The sequence below is a fragment of the Lepisma saccharinum genome, chromosome 25 (genome assembly GCF_977018435.1).
Source record: "Lepisma saccharinum chromosome 25, izLepSacc3.1, whole genome shotgun sequence".
NCBI lineage: Eukaryota > Metazoa > Arthropoda > Insecta > Zygentoma > Lepismatidae > Lepisma > Lepisma saccharinum.
In genome coordinates this window covers 14,236,244-14,255,270 of record NC_139253.1, presented here as the reverse complement: position 1 = coordinate 14,255,270, position 19,027 = coordinate 14,236,244, and positions in this window count along the sequence as shown.

The following is a 19,027-nucleotide window of genomic DNA, read 5'->3' as shown; positions in this document are numbered from 1 at the left end:
ATTATGAGCTACGGTGCTGCCACGGAAGTAGCTTGCGTCGTGGAAGAATCTCGGTAACTTTCTGCTTCAATTTCTCAACAGAGGACGCCAATCTTCACTTAATAAGCTACTGTACTGTTTCACGTCGTGAAAATGATTGAAGACTTTGCTTAATATACTCTGTTAAAGTCATTTCATTTAGCTTTTTGTTTCAGGGAACATCTCAGCATTTGAAACCATTTTGATATAAGGAAAGCATTTGATCAAGTAAAGTGTTGGAGGAGTTTGTTAAACCAATAGATTGAAGAATCGGTTATCAATCATGTGTATTGACTAACGAGAATTTTATTCCTGGTGCAGGCACATAACGCAGTGGTTCGACTCCCACTTTAAACTCTATCTGACGGTCTAAACAGAGACACGGTACAAGCTCGGATGAGAGCTTTAAAGTATTGGCTTCAGCTTGCAAGGGTGGGTAACACGACACTGAAGGGTCATTGTATAATAATGCAAGTAAGAGAAGAAAATACACGGAACTGGACGAGGGATATACAAAAACATGTTGTACTCCTTTGGGATGGGGTGGGTGTGGGAAACGGGAGGTAGAGTAGATACATCAGTAGAAAACCAAATCATGGACAGACAAGAAATACTAGCCGACTGCCAGACGAAGACTTCACTAAGGAACCAACTAAAATCAAGGGAATGGGGGAAAGCAAGATATAAATGTAGTAGGCAGAAAAGAAAGGGGAGGGTTAGCATGGTTCAGACTGGGGGTTGGAAACAAGTAAAAATGAAGAATGAAGCCGGGGAAACGATATGCTCTTTGTGCGTGGAGGGAGAGACGGACGAGCATCTGCTATCTGCCTGCTCCTCTACGCGTGATTTGCGAGAGAAGTGGGTTAAGAACGTAACAGGGAGGGAAATAATGGATGTGGTAGAAGATAGAAGAGGAATCATAAGTGAGATAGTGCAACGAGTGGGGAGATATTTGTGGGAAGTGAGAGAACGACGCGGAAAGGCGATAGCGGTTACCGATAAGAGCGAAGAAACCGCACAAAGTAACCTTAGCTTATAATACGTGGACTGTGGAACCAGCATTGTGCAATATATATGTTTTTTTGTTTTTGTTTCATATTTTCAAACATGTGTCAAAAGAATAACCAATGTGAATCAACATGTAGTGCGTACAGCCAACGGCTCGCACTTAGAAGTTCAAAATATACAATATACAATACAAACTTCACCAAACAAGGAATTACATGAAATGATCAAGTAGTGCGCATCGAAATCATTGGATGCAAATAATGATACCAGAGAATACTTATTGCTATATCCCTCCGTTACTTGGGTCGAATAGCTAAATAAAACTAAACCCCAACTAAATTCCACAACTTTACTCGAGAACATACTCTATTTCTACAGAGACGGAATGAACCAGTTCTATTCATGGCAAGCGAATGAAAATGAACCCAAAGAAAAGTGAAGTTATGGATGTTTCAAAACAAGGTAAAGAAGAAAGGATGGAATTGGAAGGAGTGCACACAGTCCAAAAAGCAAATCAAATACTAGAGGAGAAGGTCTAAATATGGGCGAAGGTTTAAATATGGGTTTTGGAGTTATCACTGCTCCCGGATGTTGCAGCCTGGCAGAGGCTATTGGAACTGCTTATCTGTCAAGGACAAAGGTTGCGGCGACAATTCGCAAGAGAAAGTGGTGGTTAGTTTCGGCCTTGGACGCTGTTATAGAATTGCGACATCCGAAATCTTTTTGCAGGTATGTTTTAACTCAACGTTTTCTGAATTGTCATCTGCTTTGAATAGGTTATGATATTAGCGGTACATAACACAAATGTGAGCTTTTATAATGCCATGATTTGTTTGTGAAATACGTACCACAGACTGCGAAAATAAATTGAAGAAGAAAAATAGCGTGATGGTCTAAATATGGGCTATGACATGAGGTCTAATGTTGAGATCATATTTTCAACAAATATTTGGATGTTTTTCTTAATTTCGTTTTTTCCCATTCCGCGTGATTTTCAAAACAACAGATTATTCATAAATATGAATTTTATAATGTTTTAGCGATAAATGACTTTTTTAAAAATTTTAATTGCTTTGTGATATTGTCACTAGAAGCCCATATTTAGACAACAATTTTGAAATACATCATTTTACTATTTTTTGGAAATTGCTTTTTTTTTTAAAAAATGGAGACCTTCTATACTTTAGCGTGCTATTACATTTAAGTATATTTCATAGATATGCATTTTAAAGGCAGGTGCTTGATATATTTTTTTTTTCCTCCGAAAGTGACAACATAAAAATGAGAACACCATTGTGTGGTAAAATGGAAATTTAGGAGAATGCCCAACTAACAATATACAAAATCATTATCACTCCAAATCTCTTATATGGTACAAAGAGATTAACCCTGTAACGTAATCAAAGAAGCAGGAGAACAGCAAGATATTAAGCATGTGAGAAGCTAGAGACGGGACAGAGTTAGAACATTCGCCAGTGGAGGAAGTTGAGGAGATAGAAAGATTAAGAATGGACAAGTAAACAGAATGGGAATGGAAAGAGGAATAGGACAAGTGTTGCAAGCAAGACCAGAAGATATGAGAGGAAGAGGAAGATGAGAGTGGAGTGGGGGGGGAGATGGTTACTACCTACCACGAGAGGAATAAATATTACCAGAAATCAAGAGGATGGCACAAGATAGAATGGTTTTATAAGATGGCTGAAGAACTCCGACGGAGATGCGAAGGAGAAGTAGAAGTGCCCCATTTCCTATGAATAGAAATATTGATAAGTTATCAACGGTGAGGACGTGCTCACATTTTAAGGTGAATTAAAAAGCAAAATCCCCGAAACCGTGGACCTGCTTATATGTACGCACACGAGTGTACGTGTGTGTGTTGCCAGGTTATTGAAAGGTTGAGAAACTGGGTGGGAGATACGTATTATTCACACGAAAATTGAGCATCCCTTCTGCTACCTCTGGAGTACGTGCATATGAGCATTCACTAGTGTTTAATAAATGTAACCCATTAATACTACAAACAAGAGGAAGTCAATAACGTAAAATTTTCATGATAGAAGTGCCGCGAAATGTTTTGTTGGCTCTAGAAAAATGCATACTCCTATACACGGTAGTGTTCCATTTACAGAATGTTGGTCCTTCTACGTGCACACGCAGCGTGAAACACATCACAAAAATTGGTTGCTAACTCTGTCCCCCTAACCTAACAACGAACTCATTATTAGAATTGTAATTATGAAATACAGCATATTAATTGGTTAGCAGTGTTAGGTTTTGTGCTATCAACATATTTTTTTCAACACGTGATGCCTAGATCGCGGTGCTGTCGAACGCACAGTGTGACAGGAGAAAAAACCCTTTTAAGCAGGACCAATTCTCCGGGAAACAACACTACATAAGCCCTGGTATAATGGGGCCACAGGCAGAATAGAACCACGTGGGGGGCTTCCTTATGGCCCGATTTGAACGGATGGAGAGGAAGATGCGCGATAGATTTTGGCCGAAGTTTGTTTGTGGTCGCTCTATACCTGTTACCTATGAAAAACGGAAAGAATAATATAGGCTATATGACTTCCATATGTACATTATTACTTACAATTAATTATATTAATGCATCATTTCCTAATTATCTTGCATCCTACGTTTGCATATACTAAAGCGTAATATTGTTCACTAATTATTTTTACTTTAAATAATTTATTTTTCGATTTACATTCAATTACTTCAGCGTAAAATTTCTAAGTTCTGTGCTGCCATCTACCGTCCTTTATTTAAGTTTGCTGCTCTTGTGGCTTGTAAAATAGTGAATTCCACACTTCCGTTGATCTTTTGGTAAATATTTATTTATTAACAGAGTTGTAGGTGTAATGGCTAAGTATGTGTATTAAAGTTTAGTGTGTAACGCTCTTAGCGAGTTTTTAATTGTTTCAAGTTATTATTTATGGCACATGTAGTACAATAGCAACACCATAACTTCTATTGTATGAAGTTCTGCTACTTTTCAGCGCTTCTCATTTTGATCACACGTACAATCTACAGAAGGCATACATACTACAGGAAGTAAAAACAAACCTCTCCTTGCTCGGTATTTGCTATGTATATTATCTGGGCAAATATTTGCGCGTTTTCCTGCCGTAACAATATAACAATTTTGCATGGTTTCTACGCGATGGCAAAAACACTGACAGGTAAAAGGCACGCGGAGCTGCCTGGAAAATCTCCTCGCATTCTTCACCATCCCACACACATGTTCCTCCCTTCAAACTAATTTCATTTTCCTTTGCTGAAGAGTGACGTGTTACGAGTCATACCCTTTGGCGGAGCTTTCCGCACTGTTGCCAGTTCTGTTTTTACAACACAAAAGCCTACATTTATTGTAGCGTGGCTTCCCCCCGCCACCCAACCCCCTCTTGTGGAAAGCAATTTTATTTCATTCCGCCCATTAACCACTAAAGAGACACTAACTGGAATTCACAACAATGCTTGTTCTTGCGAAATAATAATGCACACTCGTTTTTTTCTTTTTTGTTTCCACCTTTTTTATCGACATGACGCTGTCCTTCAGGATATTATATCATAAAGCAAACTGAAATATAGGTGTATATATATATGTTTGTGTGTGTGTGTATGTAAAAATGTTGGTTTTATTTCAGTCTTCAGGTTCCCCTTCTCCACATAATGTTCTAAATTCAGCTCTCGTTCTAATTGAATATCTATTGTGTGATTGCAGCGAAAATTGTTACAGTCGCTTGTTCTAAATCCATTTCGAGATTGTTTAAAGCCTTCTGAACCATTCTGAAGCCGACTTTAGTTGTTACTTTTTCTTTAAATTTAGTTTAAACCGTTTAATACTATGTCTCACTCACTGACAAAGGCGTCACCAGAAATTTTTGTAGGGGGAGGGTTAAGCCTTTGATCATTATTATGGTTATGATTTTTATTACACAATAACAACTATTAAAATGTAATAAAAATGAACGAATTTTATTCCAAATTTATTAATATTATTGTTGTATTTTCGGTTCGAATTTCCAACTAGATTCGTCATTTAGTGAATATGCAGCATAACTGTTGTCCAGTATCTTTTTGCATCTCATTCCGTTAGTGTATTGAAACGAATATTATGGGTTTTTACAAACGTCATTCATAATAGGCTTGAAAGTAATGGGGAAATTTTAGTCGAAAAGTGTATATTGTTTGAAGTCTCACATGAAACTCTAATCATTGGAATTTTCCAAACTATGAAACCACACAATCTTTGGATTAAAAGGTAGAATATGAAAAAATATAAGTGGATTCCTGTAGTTTACGCTCAATTTTTGTGACCTAATGCAGTTTTCTACTTCGGATATTCTATTCGAATAATAACTTAACTTAATTTCTGCTTATTAACAATAACAAGACCAGATTTCTTTTCGTAACTTGAAATATACTGTCACTTTCCGGGGGGGGGGGGGCTCGACGGACCGGTTCGAACCCTCCCCTCACATCCATGCCCACTGACTAATTAACGCATAGTCCAAACCCTTAGACCTAGAAACCTGAAAGTTTAAGGGTGCCTTCCCCTAACGACATGAGCACCAATCAAGAAAGACCTTTCTAAAAATTCTGCTCCTAAAGGCGGGATACATCATTCATCCTCTGCGTCTCAACTATTGATAGAAACTAAAGAATTTAGTATATGCAAAATGACAAAACGTAGCGCATGTGGTAAGTGTATTAGACGCTCCAAAAATTCATAATTTCTAATTCGGGGATATTACGTACCTCTCTCTTCTGCCTATCGTGTTAATCGCGACGATGAGGATGAATTATGAATGATGAAATGGGTTAAACGGCACAAGAACATCATCACCTCCATGCCTTCCACAGAATTCGAACCCAGGTATCTCGTAGTGTATTACTCTAAACATTCTGCCACAGAGGCCTGCTCCACAATTTCCCGATTATAGCCTTTGGTACAGGAATCCCTCAAGTATATAACAGCGACGATGGAACTCCATGCGCTCATTGAAAACGCGTCATTCAATGAAAAGCACTTCGCAAGCCTTAACTCTCAAGAACTGCGTGTAAAATTGTGTAGAGAAGGCATGAATTTATACACTGGGAGTTTCTACGCTATTTCAGTTATACTCTATTCCTTACTGACTAACCAGTTACATACCTCGATTGTTCTGCAACGGGGAGAATGATGACTTTGTATATCCTCCACTGAAAGCCTTCTCGGAGCAGGGCTGAAAAGGAAAAAAAAAACATTATTTGAAACAGTTCGTTTGTTTCAGTGCTTAGAACGACGTAACTCAAGTGCAAAATATGCGGAAAGCCTCACACCGCCTTTAAGAGATTTCTAGCCAAAGGTGCTGAATACTGATTCTGTTACCTTATTCTTGTCCCAAAAACAGCAACACTTTTACATTACATTCACCTTCGGACGTCTACGATATTCCGGTTTGAAACTTGTACAGTCGGATGCATCAAATTGTCCATGCCTATTTTCATTAATTTTTCCCTTGCATCCTACAGGTTTTTTAAGGAATGGTTTTTTACGTATGTTGTTGCAACTGGTTTCGTGTTTTGTTTGAATTCTCGAAGCTCTCATTGCGTAAAACAAAGAGAATACACATGGTGATGGACAATTTGCTTCGTGATACTTATGCATCCCACCATCATTCCATCACAATGACATTATCTTTCAAAGTAATACATTAAAAATATTTTAATGTACAAAAGATAAACATGACGCAATATCAGAATCATATTAAAGTAAATTTCATCTTTAACAAATTTCTGCATAACGAGAATGTTAACAGACTTACGTTAGTGAATTACATACAGGTGAATACATTATGATCTTTCAACTGTTATTATGACGTCATCAGACATGAAAAGTCCCAAGTATTTTTGAGTATTATACATTTCTTTGAATATTTAAATGTTGGACAAATGTACAAGGGCATAGTACTGAACAATTCTTCGCAATTCTTTTGTTGAAATATACTACACATCTATAAATGCAGAGCTTGAATTTACTTCGCAAGGAGATATGTGATCTCCTAAATTCTTGTTCAGTAACAAATGGGAGGGGGGGGATATGCGTAACTGGTTTGCACTATGTGCAGCTTCCATAGATAGAAACGTGCATCAACTTGCACATGTCCTTCGCTTGCAAATTCTTCAAAGGTAGGACCGTTCGCTTCAACCTTTATACAGCGGATGCCATGTGCAAAATCAAATTACTAACGGTAAAGCAAACAAAATCAATTAATTCGTTGTCAAAGTCACTAATCGGGTTACCTTCCCCGTCACACATTGCTGATTCATGCAAACAAATGAGAAACTACCAATTCAACAATTACGGATTCGGACCAAGTACCGGTCTCCTGTATTTGTTCGTTTCTAAAAACAAGAACGGAATGTGGATCGTTCGGTGGTGCCACCTATTAGGCTTATTTGCAGATCTGTGATGGAAAATGTGTGATTATGTACGAATCAGCATGAAGAGATAAGGCTCCACACATTCTGGACCATGAATAAGGTGATGGTGCAACCGCAGAACGGTCTAAATGAGAAACGGGTCTACAGAATAAAGCGAACTGGCAGCGAAGCGAATGCATGTTAATTGGACTTGATCAGTTTTCTAGTGTCTGTACTTATACGAGGGGTAGCTGATAAGTCTTTAGCTTTACCTAGAAGAAACGAGATTTTGCGAATGGCGTTGAGGATTTTATTCAACATATTCTCTGTGGAGACACACACACTTGTGTGACCTTTCTAGGAACTTTTGAAGACCTAAAAAGAATGTATTTGGATGCTTCTGAAACCACTCATTTACAACCTGGATGGCTTCAGCAATGGTGACAAAGCAAGTCTTCATCTGTTTTTTTTTTTCTCACGTCGCCTTGACTTTCTTTCTCCGAGTACGTTCAACTTTCGAATTTTCTCTCTCTCTCTCTCTGGCTCGCCCTTTTCTTTCTCTGTCTGTCTTTCCTCCTTCCTTCGTGTGCCTTTCTCCATTTACTCATGTTTCTCATCCTGTCTCTCTTACCCATCTTTGCATTATTTTGCCTCTTACTTTTTTACTCTATGCCCATCTTTCTCTTTCACATAGTCTCTCAATTTGTATCTTGTCGTTCTGTGTTTTCGGTTTCTATGTCTTTTTTCCTCTTTCTTCCTACCTGTATCTTTCTATCCCCAACCATCTCTTCATATATCTCCTTCTTTCTCATTCTCCCTACTTTATATTTTCTTTTCCCAACCATCTCTGCAAGTTTCTCTTTCCTTCTCATTCTCATTAATTTATCTTTTCTTTTCTCAACCATCTCTTCATGTTTATCTTTCCTTCTCATTCTCCCTACTTTATCTTTGTTTTCCCAACCATCTCTTCATGTTTCTCTTTCCATCTCATTCTCCCTACTTTATCTTTGTTTTCCCAACCATCTCTTCATGTTTCTCTTTCCTTCTCATTCTCCCTAATTTTTTTTGTTTTCCCAACCATCTCTTCATGTTTATCTTTCCTTCTCATTCTCCCTACTTTATCTTTGTTTTCCCAACCATCTCTTCATGTTTCTATTTCCTTTTCATTCTCCCTACTTTATCTTTGTTTTCCCAACCATCTCTTCATGTTTCTCTTTCCTTCTCATTCTCCTTACTTTATCTTTGTTTTCCCAACCATCTCTTCATATTTCTCTCTATGTCTTCTGTCTCTGTGCCACCTCTCTCTCTCTCTCTCTCTCTCTGTGTGTGTGTGTGTGTGTGTGTGTGTGTGACAGCTTTATTCTTCCTCTCTCTTTCACATAATCTCTCTCTCCATTATTTCCTCCTCCTATATCTTTTCCTCTGCTTTTCTTTCCCCTAATCTCAATCTACCAATTTTCCATGTTTCAAATCTAGAAACCGGTAAGAACAGTCATTGTAATCTGGCAACATTGATTCGCATTTCCACTCGGACGCAGCACCTGGTCATTACAAGTGATTACTGGCTACTTGTCCTCGAGGGGCGGGGGCGGGGAACTGCCCTCCCATCGAACAGCGAGAAGAGGAAGCTGCAAAAAAAAATATGTTTAAAATGCAAACCCATCCCACAAAAAAGAGGGTCACTTCTGGAGCAGACGCATGAGAAAGGTAACCTCGTTCCCTCTCTGGATAATTATATCAACCGCGCTTCTAAATTTCAAGCAGTGGTGCAAACTCATGTTGCCTTATTGTCTTATTGCATTTTGCAGGCATTATGAACTCGTACGAAAATTCCAGGTTTAGTACAGTGAAAATCAGTGTGCATACAACCTTGACACCGCCAGGAAAATGAAGAGAGAAGTATAGAACAGGCATGCAATGTTATTTGGACATTATCCATTGTCTAATACTTTGAAATATACTTACTTATTCTTCACCTGAAGGCGCGAGAAGAGGTGTTCTCTCGGAACGTAGTGCTAGAATAAGTATAGTTTAAAGCATTAGGGAATTGTTTGAGGTGTGAGATAGGTTTTAAGTCCACTTTATGCACAGTAAGGCTAATGAGGACTGGACCAACAGTTTAAAGCGGGATGCGAACCACTAAGTACCTCCAACGGGTATCGAATCCAAAGCCCCTTGATTGCAAGGCGACGACGTTATCACTACGCCATCGGGGAGGCCATCACACTAGACAATGGAAAATGTTCAATTAACATTGCATGATAATGTAGAACCATTATCACTAGCATTCACAGAAGTATAGTAAGATGAAAGTAAGTGACCTGACATATATGAAAGCTACTCCCAAAGGACACAATGTGCATTCTGGTACAGTTCACGCCACTGAGTGATATGCCGCGTGCGGTTGTTGCCATACTAATGTTTGTCGAAAATATTGCGACTTACCGTGCAAAAGACCTTCGAAAGGGCAGGTAGATACGTAATATCAAAGCCCTTAGAGGTCAAATTATTTTCTACTCCGCTGTAAATGCGACAGCCAAGTGTTCAAATTCCCCTCTCAAAGCGAACGGTGACCTCTGGCTGGCTGAGAACCAATCTCCAGAACTGCTCTTAGTGGGTGGAAGACGCCACGTGATGGCTAGCAAGACTTTCCAGCAGACGACAGACCATCCAGTGGCAGGAACTGTACCGGAAACTGAGGTGTAGTTTGTGAATGGTAGCGAGACGACACTTGCCACCGTCTCGTAAAATATCGTTTTCGGTCTCGTCGCTTGTCCGGTCGACAATCATTGCTGAAAACGTGACAGAGCAAAGCAGCTATGATTTAGAACATCTTTTTTTCTGTTCACTCAATAGCGTTTGAGCTAATGTTGTCATATTGTAATCAAAGGGTTCTCGGTTCGATATCCGGCGAAGCCAGTTGCACAGCAGTTCGAATTCAATTCCGATTTTACTATCTCAGCATAGAGCGAGTTTGAAAGTAGAAAGTTTGAGAAGGGTCAGTAGAAAGGAAGAAAAGATATGTAAAGGAAACAGGGAAAGGAAGGAGACAATAGAATGAAATAGAAAAACTGAAAATCAAGAAAGAGATAAACCTGAAGAGATAGGCATATAAAGGAGATAGAAGAAGAGATAGAGACAACAGGCGAAGGAGAAAATGGAAAGAAGTACTGAAAGAAGGAGAAAATAGAAAGAAAGAGAAAACAGAGATAAAGGAAGAGAAAGAAAAGAAAATGAGACAGAGGGGAGATAGAGAATGACAACGAGAAAGGGACGTAAGGAGCAAGAAAGAGATACACAGGAAGAAAGTGATACAGGAAAAGAGAAAATTGAGAAACAGAGGAAAGAAGATGCAGAAAGACACTAGTTACCCAAAGGCCGCATCTCGATTTAGAAGACACTCAGCTCCTTCTCGGTCCAGCCTTGATTTTGCGAAACTTCTAAGTTAAAACACCTAGTGAAGTAAGTTACGCAAATTTTCCGTGTAATTATATCCGTAAAACAGATCCCAAATCGATGAAATGCACCTAATTTCTTATAACATGTAAATAACGACATTTGGTAACTTTGTTTCAAATTTGCAACACTATCAAGACTTAACCACCCGGCACTCTGCCTCCTGGGGACTGTTAATAAATGGGTCTTGTCACCTTGAAGGCCAAGAAATTGGCCCCGGGAGTAATTCATCATACTTGAACCCAGCAAGAAAACTGCTCTGAAAAGAGATCAAAGCCCAATGTTGAGAAGTTTGTCTCCTTCGCGACTGCTATTTCTCCAGCACTCCATTTATTTTATTTACCATGCACGGTTCCTTTGCAGCGGCGGCACCATAGGGTGGGCTGGGATAGGTTCTAACCCAACAAGAAATAGTCGTTGCTTACCCAAATAGCATACATGGGAGAAGGACAAAAACAGAAATATTGTGATAGAAATATTACAGAGGCACAACAGAGGCCGTAAGAGAGGAGAGACAGAAACACTGAAAGGAGAAAGTAGACAGAGAGAAAATTAGATAAATAAGGAAAGATGAACAGGCAGAAATAGCCATATAAATGAGGAAAGAGAGAGATGGATGGAAGGAAAGAGCAATAGAGAAACACACAAAGAAGTAGAAAACAGAAGGAAAGATAAAACTGAGATGAATGAAGAGAGAAAAAGATAGACAAAGAGACAAATAAATTAGACAGAAGAAGTGGCAACAGAAGAAGAATTAGAAAATGGAAATATAGAAACATGGAAAGAACACAATAGAAAGAGAGAAACAGAGATAAATAAAGAGAAAGAATCGAACTGTGGAAGACAAAAAGAGATAGGGAAAGGTGGAAAGAAATAAGGAAAGAAGAAGAAAATAGAAGAAAAGAGAAACTGAGATGAATAGAGAAAACAAACTGGAAGAGAGACATATATGCACATATAAAGGAGAGGTGAAGAAAGGTGAAGATGGAAGAAAATAGAGAAACACGGAAAGAAGGAGAATATAGATGGCAAGAGGAAATGAGATAGACAAACAAAGTAGATATAGACATGTAAACAAGAGGGGATGAAAAAGAGGGATGGAATGCAATAGAGAAACGCTGAAATAAAGATACAAAAGACGAACAGAGACTGAGAGAAAAACAAACAGAGAAATAGATATATAAAGGTGAGATTAATAGAGAAATGAATAGAAAGAGATACAGAAACGTTAAAAATGGAGAAACAGAAGGAAACTAAGATAAATAAAATGAAGAATGGGATATTAAGAGACAATGAGAAGTAGAGGAAATGAGAATGAGAAAGATAGTGTCAAAGAAAGGAGAAAGGGTTATGTTTTTACTAACCATTTGTTACTAACCATTTGTTACACCGGCATTTCCTCACACAACAAAATCACAGAATACAAACATGTTTGTTCAAATCTGGCCTCGCTCATTAAAACATTTACCCATCGCTAATCCTGACACGACGAACAGAATTAGAGGCAAAACACCAATAGATTAGATGTACGCCGAGTCCAATTACAAGGTGTGTTACTCAGAGCATCTGAAAGAGGAAGTCTCAAATAAGGAAACAAGAAAGGTTACGTCATCCGGAAGCAAGAAAGAGGAAAATCCTGGAGCTCCCTTTGATAGTGTGCCATTTGCTCTGTCGCCCTTCATCTTCCTGGGCAAAAATTTCAAGAGATTAAAAGAGATATCCGTATACATCGTGACTTTTACGGTACGGAGTGGTTTATCGACTAGAAATGAACATTAAGGGGACAGAAGAGATAAGTCAAAGAGCTCATTCAATCTACGGAGAGCGATAAGTCCATCCCTCAAAAGCCAATCACCATCAACCACTGGTTTCTTGTGATACCCGGCGTCTCATCTTTCCCGGATCCTCCTATATATAGAAATTCTCCTCCCCCCCACTTGGATGAGGTCCACTGCGAGAGCCTGGGTGTGGTGTGGAGTCTTTAAAAAATAGACGAGATTAGATTGACGGGGCGGAGTTCGCCAGTTGGCTCTAATGCAATTTGGTCTTTGCCGTTTCTCGCATTTTCATGAATCATTGACGTTCGGCTCGAATTTGTAAGAGCTGCAGGGACAACAAGAGGTTGGGAATGCTGGATTAGTTTCACTTTGGTGGGCGAAAGAGGGAAAGGGAATTCTACTTGTTATTACCAAAAAGGTGAAGATCATAGGGGGAGCAAGGCAATTCCAGCCCCCCCACCAATTCCTCAGCGGGGGGTTAGGTGTCATTTTACACTCTTCCAGTACCCACTCTCTCTATCTCTCATTTTTAACAGATTGGAAAATGTACATATGTAAAAATGTTGGTAACTCGCTTCCACATGTTCAGGCTGGTGAGCGCTCCCATGCGACACGAGCTTCCCTACTGCACGGCTAGCAAAACACAAACACCACCTGTATCTTCTGCCATGATTACATAGCACTGTTATTCATGAATCGGACGAGGAGAGGTTTCCCCATTGCACGAACGCGACCGACGATGCCTTCTGTCTCACTCGCCCCTCTTACAACGCTGCAGTACCTCTGCTCGCTCTGCAGGGCACATGTGCAAAGCAGAGATTGCTTCCACATTGACAGCAGGATGACCAAGCCTACTATACAACGTATCTTTGTTTATAGTGTGTATATATACAGAGCGATCTGAATGAGATAACAATTTCACATCTACAAGAGATTGATTTCAATACAATATCAGAGAGCGGAGATGCTTCTAGAGATCCTATTTTCAAATGAAGTGTTAGTACTCCTTTGATACTCCATGCTGTTAAGTTTGGAAAATTATTTATACCAGAACAAGACACACGCACGTAGAAGGAGGAAGAGACGTGGAGAAAGAGAGAGAAGGAAATGGAGAAAAGGGGATGCAAAGAAACATACACAAAGAAAGGAGAAGTGAGAGAAAGAGAAAGTGGAAAACGATAGTAAGAGAGTGAGAGAAAGAATTAGCGAAACAGGGGAAGGAAAATAGAAGAAAATGAAGAGAGAGTGAGAGAGAGAGAATTAGCGAAACAGGAGAAGGGAAATAGAAGAGAATGAAGAGAGAGTGAGAGAGAGAGAATTAGCGAAACAGGGGAAGAAAAATAGAAGAAAATGAAGAGAGAGTGAGAGAGAGAGAATTAGCGAAACAGGAGAAGGAAAATAGAAGAGAATGAAGAGAGAGTGAGAGAGAGAGAGAATTAGCGAAACAGGAGAAGGAAAATAGATGAAAATGAGAATTAGCGAAACAGGAGAAGGAAAATAGATGAAAATGAGAATTAGCGAAACAGGAGAAGGAAAATAGATGAAAATGAAGAGAGAGTGAGAGAGAGAGAATTAGCGAAACAGGAGAAAGAAAATAGAAGTTGCAGAAAAGCAAGGTAAAAATAATAAAGCTAGGGCTTGCGACATTTCGTGACATCGATATGGGGTCCATATTTTTAAAATTTTGAAGCTTCGGTGTCGTGAAATCATCGATATTTTCTGTACTCGATATCGAACCTTTAATATCGAAAACTTGATATCACACAGGCCAACTTGTAGCGTCGAAATGAGACCTCAACGATCAAAAGTTTAGCGAGAAATGTTGTTTTGTTTTGTTGTGCATGGTGTAAGATCAAAAGGATTAATCTGGACTGGACCTACAGTTTAGAGTTGTTTCCCAATCATTATGTGCCTTCATTGGGTGTCGATGTTGGTGAGTGGTACACTGCGTATAAATTATTTATTCGGTTTATTTTACCTTGCTTTTCTGCCACTTTTGGCTAATCGCGAAGACGAAGAGTGATGTATAATGAAATTGATGATAGGGCACTCGTAAGCAACACCTGTGCCGAGGCTGGGATTCGAACCCGGGACCCCTGGCGTCATAGCGCGCTGCGCTAACCACTTTGCCATGGAGTTGGGGATAAGAAAATAGAAATCCACAAAATTACGATTTTAGAGTATTTTGTCGAAACGCCACTTGCTGAGGGGACGGTTTCACTTGGAAAAGTTTGCGAAGGTCGTCATAATGAATTTCAGGGTACCTTGCAGTGTATGTAGAACGCACGGGAACAAACAGTGGATTTTTCATGAAGAAGACGAAATGTCGAGTCAAAAGAGAGAGAGAGAGAGAGAGAGAGAGAGAGAGAGAGAGAGAGAGAGAGAGAGAGAGAGAGAGCAGGGGGAGACGAAAAAAGCAAGCAACAAGGGTCGACAGGCCTAGGACCTGTATAAGGAAACTACGTTTCGACAACAAGTGAACGTCGATTTTCTAAACCGGCTGTTCTATCAAGCGGACTGGGAATCTGAAAGGAGGCGAAGCGTAAATTCAACACTAACCTTATTGACAGGGAAGGAGAGCGTTCCCCGTTCCCGCTTCCTCCCCTCTCCCTTCCTGCTGTTCCCCGAAGGGACTTTCCTGGAGAATTGTTATTCCCAGACTCTGATGCTTCGGGTTCTTCCTGCCAAAGAGGAAACTTAACGTCTTTCCCTCTTTTGGAGGTGAACAAGTTGAAGACGGGAGAACGTTTATAACAGCCGGTCGTGTAATGTCAGTTCTTGAACTGTGAATGCAGGGAAGAACAGAATACTGGAAAGTAAGGCGAAGGCAAGCGTTTTTAATCATGGGCGCCGATTATTTTGTGGGGTGGCTCTTTCTGCCACCCTTCTGGATTGCCCCCCTTCATGTTTGAGTTCGTTTTGAAGTCAACTTTATGCTCAGAAAGACTAATCGGGACTGGACCTACATTATAAAGTGGTTTCCAAACCATTTTGGGCCTCCAGCGGGTATCGAACCCGGGACTTCTCGATCACAAAGTGATGACAATACGCCATCGGGGAGGCCCAAATTGACACGCACCTTCTGCCTTTAGGGCTTTATGTTAGTCCGGTTACAACCCTTTTATCGGACTTCTCAATGGCTTCTAGGGGTTAGTAGGACCAAGCCCTTGCGTGGTCTGTGGTGTAGGATTTAATTTTAATTATCACCTATGTAGGTTTGAAATGAAAGATCCTTAAGACCTTTCACTCGAAGATTTATTTAAACTGATGATGTTATACAAACACTTTTTCAAACAGACAATTCACCCGGTATAACTTGTAGGCCTAAACCTATTAGTTATACCGAAGTTTATAACCCTGGTCTTTTGATGATGCAGGAGAACACCTTATTCAGAGTTGGGTTTGTAGAATATCCGCCAAAATGGAGTACAAGTACACCAGCCAATCCGAAGATTGAAGCAAGATATTCCCCAACGTCCCCTGAACCATCAACCTTTCGGCAACCAGGAGAATGTCCCGCAGACTCACAAAAGTCTAGCTCTTTTATATCATATTGTTGTTTACAATTTACCATGGTTATTACATAGTTGTTTAATATTTCTATAGTTTCAACATTTAAGTTAAACAATTCATTAACCATTGTAACATTAACAATAACACATTTTTAAAGAAAAGATTCCAACATAGATTAACATAATACAGATTGAATAGTTTTTTGGCTTGAAAAATCATGTGTTGACAGGGGCGACACAAAGTATCCCCTTCATATTCAATCCCAGTTTAATTGTAGTAAAAGATAGTAAGCTGACACACTGATATTTGTGACCCTTATCATTTGATTTGGTGTTTTAAGTCCACTTTGCGCACAGTAAGGCTAATCGGAACCGGACCTACAGTTTAAAGTGGGATCCGAACCACTATGTGCCTCCACCGGGTTTGTAACCCTTATGAAGGCATTTCCAAGTACCGTGAACAAAAACACGCAGAGTGAGACAGGGCTAGAAAAGAAAAGAATAGGAACGCTTTAGAGAAAGAGAAGAGGAATAGAAAGTTCAAGAAAAGGAATTAGAAACAAAAATATAAAGAGTATGACTAGAAAAAAGGAAAGAGAGAGAAAACGAAATGCTATAGAGCAGAAAGAGATAGAAGGGAAAGAGTAGAGAAAAAGAATTAGAAATAGGTAAAGACAGAAAGAGTGAGGTAAGGCTACAATTGAAGATGGATTGATTGATTTTACTTCACTTTTCTGCCACTTTTGACCAATCGCGACGATGAATCGTGACATGATGAAATAGATGAAGGGACACCACACATGCTCAAGCCGAGATTCGAACCCGGTACCCCTGGTGGCGTAGTGTGTTGTGCTAACATTTCCACCATGGAGGCCGACTCTCACTTTAATGGACAGAGTAAGTTATATAAGAACAACATTCGAGAGTTTTATTTTTCTGATTCCTCTATTCGTTCAGTAGATAACATTAGCGAAGTTACTGATACAAAATTGATTACAACAGAATAACTCAACAGGAAAGGGGGGGGGGGGTCAATCCAAAATAGATTATTTATATTTGTTTTCCGGACTGGACCTACAGTTCAAACTCCGGACCACTGTGCGCCTCCACCGGCTATCGAACACGAGAACCTTTCAAAACAAGGCACTGACGTTACCACAGCTCCATCCTGGAAGTCTTAGTTCCAAATAGAGAAGTGTGTAAACTAAGCTCTATCTTTTTTTCAGAAAAAATATTTCTAGAACTATATCTTGTGCTGTTAGTGCTTTATTAAAATAGTTCTGAATTTTAAGGCCCGCTGGGTTCCAACCCTCTTCTACAATATCATTAGCTGACTGCAATGTCCTGTGGTGAGCTCCTGCGAGGAAGGTTGTCTTGTCAAGAAATGTGAAAAAAATTACGATGTTTCAAGAGTAAAATTAATTCATTCATTTTCTGGAAGTTGATGCAGTAAATTAAAACATCAAAAAGTGAATCTCTATATGCGTCCTTTCTAAGTGCTCAGGTAGAATTTGAAAACTTTCTGTAAATCGGTTCTCGAGATAATCGTGACCAAAATTACACAAATTTTCGTCAGGGTATAACATCACCTTAAGTTGTTCTTTTAAAATGTGCGCCTAGGTAAGGACCTTAGGTTGTTTCTCTCTGTGCAGGGTAGATATGAGAAAGTGCCCTCCATATTCTTAAAGACTCGATCCGGGAAAAATCGAGAATGTGGCTTGAAAGTAGAGACAGTTATGTGGAGGACCAACACCCCCAAAATTGCCTCAACACACCCTAAAGTTTTTCACAAAGGCTAAATTGATAGCTATGTGGCTCTAATTTTACCCTTACACCCCCTCAAAATACGGACTCACACCTCCCCCTACCATATGGAAGATTCTAGACAAACTCCTATGGGGGACCGATTCGAATTTAACTTTTCTTCGGTACTCGTTGGTACTTCTAAGGGTAAAATTGCAATGTGCACGCTAGTGTGAGCCGTTGGAGGACCTTACATTTAGGCATCTTCGAGGATGAGATCGAAAAGAACCGATAAATAAGAACAGAACGACAGGAAATTGGCAACTTCGAAAGGAATTTCAAAAGGCTGAAAAATCAGTATTTCAGTTCGTCTTGATAACGTCCTGAAAAAGTACGCCTACTTCCCAGAATTCTTTAAGGGCAATCCATCACACCTGCCTCCTGTAGGAACAGGCCCTTGCCGTAGCCCTGAGAAGTAAAAAAGGGCAAGCGAAGCCTGTCAAATGCCTCCAACAATAATAAGACCGCTGATTGCATGAATGGATGTGTCCAGATCTATTGACGGCACAAAGGTGAACATGGCGAGAAGCAAACGTGGCAACACAATAGGTAAGAAAGAGCAGTGTGGGCCGATATCTGCCTTTGCCATGCCGCCTGCCAGCTCCCCAAAAACCTGTAACCCATCTTGGGAAGGTCCCTTTCACACCAATGCCTTTCAGCACTGCTAAGAATGCCATTACATCACTTCTTTGACCCAACCAAAGCGAAAATCCTCCTTTGAGAGAGGTGAGCCTATTCGACATTCTATATATGTGCAGTGGATGCTATCAGCGTGTGTGGAAGGGGAGGTTGTATACGTGAAGGGAGGGAAAAAAACTGGTTCCATGAAGGAGGGACTGTTAACACACATATCACGCGGGCAAATCTTGCTGAGGAAGAAACGAACAATGACAGCTGAAACCCAAACTGCTTTTCTCAGACGAAGAATACGCTTTTCGTCCGAGCACATGGACTGGAAAACGTTGGTCCTTTTTAGCAGAAGGCAGCGTCGTTTCTCGGATGTTATTCTTCCAGATATATTTTTGGGCAGAGTAACAT